This window comes from Marmota flaviventris, chromosome 6, assembly GCF_047511675.1.
Source record: "Marmota flaviventris isolate mMarFla1 chromosome 6, mMarFla1.hap1, whole genome shotgun sequence".
In the NCBI taxonomy this organism is placed as follows: Eukaryota; Metazoa; Chordata; class Mammalia; order Rodentia; family Sciuridae; genus Marmota; species Marmota flaviventris.
The window spans coordinates 120,764,706-120,773,348 of record NC_092503.1 but is presented as its reverse complement, the minus strand read 5'-3'; positions in this window follow the sequence as shown (position 1 = coordinate 120,773,348).

The following is an 8,643-nucleotide window of genomic DNA, read 5'->3' as shown; positions in this document are numbered from 1 at the left end:
TCTTGTTTGAGGAAACCTATTGTGTAATATAGTAGAAAGAGTACTGAACATAAAAGCTGAATCAGAAAACCTGGGTTTACTAACCCTGCTAGCTGGGTTAATTTGGGTAAACCAATTAATCACCCCAATCTCACTTTCCTTATAGTCTGCTCTGCTCACTTTTCAGAATTACTTAAGTAGACAAAAGAGCATAGCCTTGGAGACACAAATGTCAAATCCTGGCTTCAAACCTTAGTAGTTGGTAAACTTCATGTTCTTGTCTGTAAATTGGGGAGATAGTAGTTTCTATCTTGTGGAGGTGTTATGAGGATTAAATAATGTCATTTAAGTAAAACATTTGGTGCAGTACATGGAACTTATTATGTAGTCAATAAATATTTGCAGGGTCTGGGTTTGCTCCTGCCCCTCCCACATAACTCTTTTTCTGCATTGGTGTCTAGGATTCATCAGAATCCATACGTATATCCCTTTTTTGTGTTTCTTTTTGGTTTTTCGGAGGTTTTAAAATTGAGGTTTTGGAATCTTATATCTTTACTTATATGCAGCGCTGAGGCTCAAACCCAGTGCCTGACACATGCTAGGCAAGTGCTCTACCACTGAGTCATAACCCCAGCCCATAACTTTAGAATATTATCAGTTATAAAATAAAGCTCACCAATATTAGGTAAGAAGCTAATTATAAATCAAGAGTAGTATTATAGTTTAATGTTTTCTCTGTATTTAAGTTTTTGACACTCAAATAAGAATAACATTAAAAATGTGCAGTAATGTCTGAACTAATTTATGAATTTTCTCTCTTGTTTCTCTTCATTAAGATAGGAGTATTGACATTTTATTATAGATAAACTTATTTCCAATTTTCTAATGAAAAGCAGTGATAGTGTATCCCAAGAATTGATGAATTTAGAGGAATATTCCAGTATATTGTAATCTTTGACAGTGCTGCCAGTGGACTGTTTCGTTTTGTTTGGGGTGTGGTGGGAGTCTGAAGGATATGGAGAAGAGTGAATTTTTTCATTGATGCTTGTAACCTTAAGAATTCTGTGTAATATATCTCTCAAGAAATCTGGTTCTTTTTAATGTTTGAACACTTTTAGTTTACTATCTCTTGGGGATAATTGCTTTCTATTGTTTATAATACTGTATGACCCATTTTGAAACCTAAATCGACCTTTTAAATTGTACAATTTTGTTAACCAAATTAAGTCTTCTAGGATTTAATGAAGTAGTCATTGTTTATTCTACCTTTGCCCTTCCCAATTTCATAGAATTTTTAAAAATATCAGTATTTTTCTCACCACACTGAAAAATACCTTATCACTCTTGAAAATATCTTTAAACCATTGATTATTTTAATATCTTTGCTGTTGCTTTTCTATCTTGAGCTTGATTAACAAAAAAATAGTTTCCTGGGATTTATTTTTTGGGATCTAGTTATACCATAAGTGATGTCCTTTTAAATTTCAACATTGCATTGCAGAAATAAGCCACAGATCATTATTCTACCACATTCCAAGTCTCCCTTTTCCCAGATTTTAAAATAGTATACAAGTCTTTTCTTTCCCTTTTACTTCATGATACTCTTTTAGTTAAAATGTAAAGCTTCATTACAAAGATTTTCAAACTTTAGCTGAAAGTTCATTCATTGCACATACAACAAAATTATAATACAATGAAAAGATTTAAAGACTTTGGGGATTATTGCAATGTATTCAAAGTAAAAATTTTATATTGGATTTATTTTTGCTACAGATGAAAGATATGAAATAGTTATCACATTAATCTAATTTTGTTGTACTTAATATGTAAAATAGAATATTGGCTGTTTTTGGACATTTTTCTTTGTCATTGTTCTTTGAACAATATAGTATAACAACTATTACATAGCAATTATGTTTTATTAAGTATTATTTAAAGTGTACAGGAGGGTGTGTGTAGATTTTTTTGCTAATACATTGCCATTTTATGGGACTTGAGCATCTGTAGCTTTTGATATCTGAGGAAGGTCTTGGAACCATTACCCAGTGGATACCTAGGGATGACTGTGCAAATATACATCTTACACAGTTTTGGTAATCATTTACAGGGTGAGGGATGGTGTGATAAAGGCATGTAGAGTAGGACTTTGTGACTACACCAGTTAACTTTGACCAAGAGTAAGAATATGGGCTTTATTAGGAAACTAATTTTAGGTTCTTAATCCATTGGCAGGTTGAGCACAATCATATCTAGACTCTAAAAGATCTGTTAAGTTTCAGAGGGAGGAATCCTTACTTCTCAGTCACTGATTGCATTAGAAAAGATAATATAGTTATTAGGTAATTGTGGAGGTGAGATGTAAGAGAGAACGTTGGTACTTATTTGATGGTTTGGTTTGTCTTAAATGTTCCTTTGTATATTGAATTAAATCCTAACCTCCTTTTTCAAAATATCAATTGTGTTTGAAAGATTATATCATTACGAATATATATATATATATATATATATATATATATATATATATATATTATAAATAAATATTTTAAAAGATCAAATTGATTTTTTCTGTCAACTTTAAAAAATTTATTCACTAAAAACCATTCACCTCAGGAAGAGGCTTGGTCAGTGATCCCTTCTCAGAGCCCTTTATCACTCAGGGGTCTTCTGAGTAAAGCTAACACATAAAATCAACCAGCACAGATGAAACTCTTTTTATAAGGGAAAATCATAAGATCCTATCACAAGGTCCTGTGACCTCCTGTATGTGGAGAAGGCATTTGAGAAATGTAGGTACACAGTGATGGCTCTGAATGCATATTGTTTCTTGTACCATGAGTCAAAAGAAAACGATTGCTCCTTCAGCTTCCTCTCCTGTCCTCTTTTCCCCCTGATGCACTCTCTTTTTAGAAAGAATGAGATTTAAACATAATTATAAAGACATATTTTGACTTTGTGTTTAGAATGTTTGAAATGTGTCTTGTTAGATTGCATCTTATGATTATATATTTGTAGTGTTTGGAAAATTTTTATTCTATTTTGCTTTATATGGTTTCCTTGAAGAGCTAAGTCATGCCTTAAATTATTCCAGTGTAGAGAAATCTGAATTTAGAAAACCAAAAGTAAAACATTGATTTAAAGGGGAACTCTTCTATTTTTAAAAGAATTCTTTTGTATACATTTAATTTCCAACTTCTTTAGTAGATGTATATTTGTACTAGTAAATACTTGATTTATAGATAAGGTTTTATTAATAATCACACAAAAGGCATTTGTGACACTGTATTGGAGGTAGTGTGTTGGTATAGAAAGATTGTATACTTCAGAGATAGAAAGTCTTGGATTTGAATTCTGACTCTGCTGTTTTCCAACTCTTAAATCTTGTATGCAAATACCTGAGCTTTAGATTTCTTATTTTTAAAGTGGGGGATAATTATTACCAGTCAGGACTATGATGATTGCCTAGCAGTTGCTCAAGACCTATTTTCCCTCAGAGGTAAAGTTATCTAGAAGGTAGTAGATGAGATTTTGTTCTTAACTAGTATTTTTCCCTATTATTATGATTCAGAGGACAGCTTGGATAACTAAAGGAGTTCTAAATTACCATCAAAGAATCAATGCAGTTCAGAAACCAATCTTTCATTATATTTTGCTGGGAGTCACTGAGGATATGTTTTCTAGACACTAGATGACAACCAGAGATTATGGCACCCTTTTGTATGAACTTCATGTCTTCTACAGCAATATTTATAAAAGTAGATGTTTAAAATCTTAGAAGATTCGAGACAACAGGGACATTTAAAATGATCTTAAAAGCATAAGTCTGCATTTTGGGAGTAGAAACAGCCAGGCCAGAAAATAATGATACACAATATAAAACATCACAGCTGAGAATAGTTAATGAACATATCTATAGGAGGTAGTGCTAATAACACACAAAAGAAAGATCAGTGGTAATTTTTTAAGTATAAGGGAAGCTACCTTCTAATGATATCCTGTCTGGGTATATTCAGAAACAGAATTTCTAGGGACTTAGAAGTCTGTTTTATCTCAGGAGTGTTGCTGGTCAAAGCTTCACATCTACTCCTCAGAGAGGGTTCTTTGTGGTTCACCTCCTACTACACAGTTTTCTTTAGTTAAGGTAAAAATTTTTTTGAGGTGCTAGAATGCATGCTAGGCATATGTTGTACCATTGAATTAACAACACAGTTAATGTAAAGATCTTTTTTTTATACCTTTATTTTATTTATTTATTTTTATGTGGTGCTGAGGATGGAACCCAGGGCCCCACACCTGCTAGGCAAGCGCTCTACCTTTGAGCCACAACCCCAGCCCAATGTAAAGATTTTTAATCCTTGGGTAATAATATCAATTCTACTGAAATTTGGACTACTAAATTTTTAACCTTTCTTTGTTCTTTCACAAGTCAGTTTTTTAAAACCCACTGTCCTGATCAGTTTGAAAAATATGTCTTGTTAGTTATCATAATCACTGTCTCATCTTGACATCTATTCTCTGTCAATCTTAGAGGATTTTCTTTTGTAGTAAAAATTATCATTGATAGTGTAGGACACAGAGAAAATAGGCTTGCTGGGAATACATGCTTTCAATAATCTTTGGTAATAAATAACCAGAATTGGATAGGAAACCATTATATTTGGTGACAAAAGGGAAATAGGCCAAAGTGAATGAAAACTGAAATATGAGGAAATCACTTAAGCAATAATGACAATTTTAAGGGAGAAAAATTTGTAATTCATGAAAATAGGGGAACAAAAACTCAAAGGTTCTCATCACCGAAATAGCTAAGTCAAGGAAATGATCCACACTTACCATATTTTCCAGAACTGCTGCCTGAAAGAGAGAAAGGCAAACACATCAGTAGGCATTGGTCTTTCCCTTCTTTCCAATCTTCAAACCTCTGCATTGGATGGAATCTGTGTCATTAATAACTAAGTTCCTTTTAGTTTAATGTGGGAAACATTTCTTTCTTTTCCTCCTTCTCTTTGCTGGTTGTAGTATAGAAAGACCTTGTGATAAGCTATTTTTAAGCACCTTAATAATTAGCAAGTTTGTCTAGGGTTCCAAGGTTATATATAGTTTATAAAACATGAGAAGTATAATGATCTTGCTTGGACAATATGTCTAATATATTACTTTATACAAATTATTTAAGGTATAATGTTCCTAGGTACTAAAATATGGGTGTATCTGTTGAGCTGATGTATTTAATATATATAATGTGAAAAACACAAAATAACAAGCATGATATTGTGAGGAACACAATGCCAGGATTGTTTATCGGAGTTAGAGTATTTAAACCCTAGAACCAGGGGTTGTCAAAGTATAGCCGATGGAATAAATTCAATTTGTTGCCTATTTTTAAATGTTTTGGGAGGTACAATTGAATTTTACAATTTTAAATGGTTGTAAAACGAGAATGATAATATTTTGTGGCATGTGAAAATTATATAAAATTCAAATTTCAATGTTTGTTACAACTCTTTTATGTGTTTTCTATGATTGATTTTGTGCTAAAACAGAGTTGAGTAGTTGTGACAGAGACCTCATGGCTTATAAAACTTAAATATTTATTATCTGGCCCTATATAAAAAGTGTTTGCCTACACTATTTCTAGAGGAAAGGAAAGTGCTGTAAACAGATTAGAAATTTACGAATGGTACTTGAGTTATTCCTGAAACTTCAAACAAGATGATAGGTTAATTGTAGAATTTGGGGATTGAAAAAATATTGTTTTTTGCCCACTCCCTTCCCCCAATTCTTTTTTGTTTAGAACTAGGGATCGAACTCAGAGGTGCTTAACCACTTAGCCACATCCTCAGCCCTTTTCATTTTTTATTTTGAAACAGAGTCTTGCTAAATTGTTGAGGCCGGCTTCAAACTTACAATCCTCCTGTCTCAGCCTCCCCAGTTGCTGGGATTCTAGCAGTGCACCACTAATTTTTTCTTATAGGGTTCTAATCACATCTAGCAGGGTATAATTAACTATGGTAAAATAGCAGATTCATTAGTGTGTTGGTATATTTTTCACCACATTTATGACTCACTGTGGTCAAAGTTACTGTCTTTTAAGTGCTCTCTGTGCTTTCATTAATGGAGTGGGCTGTCTATAGTTGGTGACCTCTGAAACTGTGAGCCCCAAATGAACTTTTCCTCTTCTAAAATTGTTCATGTCAGGTTTTTCAGTCAGAGCAGTGAAAAAGCTAACTAAAGCACCATGTAAACTGTAGGTGACTGGAATGATAGGGAATAACCTGCAGTATTAGGAATTATTAATATTTAGTATTAGCTTTCAGTATCAAATATTAATTTCATATAATTATAACTGAGTTATGAGCTAATAATGACAGTACAGGTTGTTACTACAATGGTTAAAACATTCTTTGCTCATAGGTCATTGAGGAAATAGTTGGATTATAGTCATCTGATAAAAATGGTTGGCTCTATGTGGGAGGTGGAGGAAATATGGAAAGTTCCTGAAAGATTATATTTATCAGAATCCCAAACAAATCATTCATATCTCTACTGAGTGTCTTAACCAGAATTTGTTTAAGAGCTAATTTTCCTAAAAATAGTGCAACAGACAAAGATTTTATCATCTGATAAAATATCTATCTCTTTCACAACATGTAAATTGCTTGGATTAACCAATGTCAGTTTAGAAGAATATCTTCTTGATTGATTGCCAGAAAAAGGTCTAAAGTATTAGAGGCATTTCAGAATCTTGTATCAAAAAATATAGAAGTGGGTCCTATCTGGGTTATTTTGAAAAAGTAATTAACACAGTCTAATTTTCTGATAGAGTTGGTGAGGCAATCACATCACAATAACTAGAACATGAAAACTTTAAGTCCATTCTAAGAGGAAAAGGCAAAGAAGGGAAAAGTATATACATATATTTTGCTTCAGAAATGTGGGAAAAAACAAAATTCCATATTCATTGATGAATTATTTCTCATGAAAATTCTTCACTGAAAAGTATGCAAGGACAGACTCTTGAAACGTAGGAGGAGGAAGGATTTGATGGTGCCATTTCCAAACTTAGATTGTATGACTTTCCTGCCTTCTGTCTTTTATCTTAGAGACCCATTTCTCTACTTTCTCTTTCTCCTCATCTTTAGATTTCTTTTGTGGCTTGGTTGGTTGTTGATATAATGTTTAAGCTTTTGGCAACACATGTTCTCCCCTCTCTGTTTTTTCTCTACCCATTGGGATTTATTCTTCACACCAACTTATAATTAATCAGTTATTCCCTTAACATGGAGGAGGGGTAATGAGAACATCAGATTTATAAGGAAGTGATTACAAATAATACTATACAGGAATAATAAAAGTTAAAATTTTAGAGAGATTAAATAATTTACCCAAAGCCACCTAACTGATGTTTTAGGGGAAATTTAAACCTAGATCTGACTGATTCCTTCCTTAACCATCATAATATATAGCCTTTGCATCTTTATACCGATTAATATAATGTAAATGGTTTTATCCCATATTTAGAATTATTCTTTAGAGCATATCTCTAGGAAAGGAATTATTGGTTTAAAAGATTCTTCCTTTTTATGAATCTGGTAGCAAACTGCAAATTTACTTCTTAAAAGAGTTATGTTAATGTAATGGTGCCAGTATTATATAAAGTATATTATTTACCAAAACATTGCCAGCATTAATTATATTTAAATTTTCTTCTTCATTATGTGAAAAACAATATCTCAGGATCTTAATTTTTCTATCCTTTACTCTTAACCCTGTTTATTTTTTGTTAATCCTTGTGTGTATTTTAGTTTCTAAATTCATCAACAGTTAAGGAAATAGTAGATGATAAGGAGGCAAAAAGAGGTTGGAAAATATGCATGCAATAGTCCTTTAATTAAGGGAAAAAATTAAAGGATACTGGAATTAAGATGTATACAAATAATAGCTTACCAAGAGGTATGGGAGTAACTGCCAGAATAACATGAACCAAAAAAAAAGTTTTAGCAAGAATATAGTTTCCTGCCTTGATTTTTCCAAGGAGTTAAATAAAGACATCTTTGGAAGATACCAAACCTCCCCCAGAAAGATATCTATAGTGGAATAAGAGGCATTAACATTTACTAAAGGAATAGTTACAGTCTGATGTGACTGGCTCTGGTATATTATTTTCTGGTTCATCTAGTAAGAATGCTTACTGCAGAGAACTTTTAAATAATTGCAAATTTGAATGTTAATTGCAGTTATTCTCTTTCCTCTCCCTATACTACTTAATCTGCTTTTCCTTTATTCCTATTTGGGATCTCCATACTTGTTATATCTCACCCTATTTTTTTTCCCTTGATACAGTATGGAATGTTTTGTTTGTTATTAAAAGCTGTTTGAAATTTTTTGAAAACAAAATGTTTCTTTTCTGTGCAATCTTTTAGTCCAATGTTTCTTCTTTCCACTGAATAATTAATATCTCAGGAAATTGCTGTGTGAGAGGGAATATTCATAAATGAAAGCACTAAGTGAAATTTAGTTCAGAGTTAGGGAAATTTTCTCCTCATTTTGGGATCCCAGTTTGTACAAGATTTATGAAAAGAAATAGAACTTACTGATGGGTACTCCTACATATGCTAAAATCCAGATAGAAATTATTAGAATGAGTTGATACTGATAACAAAGTTG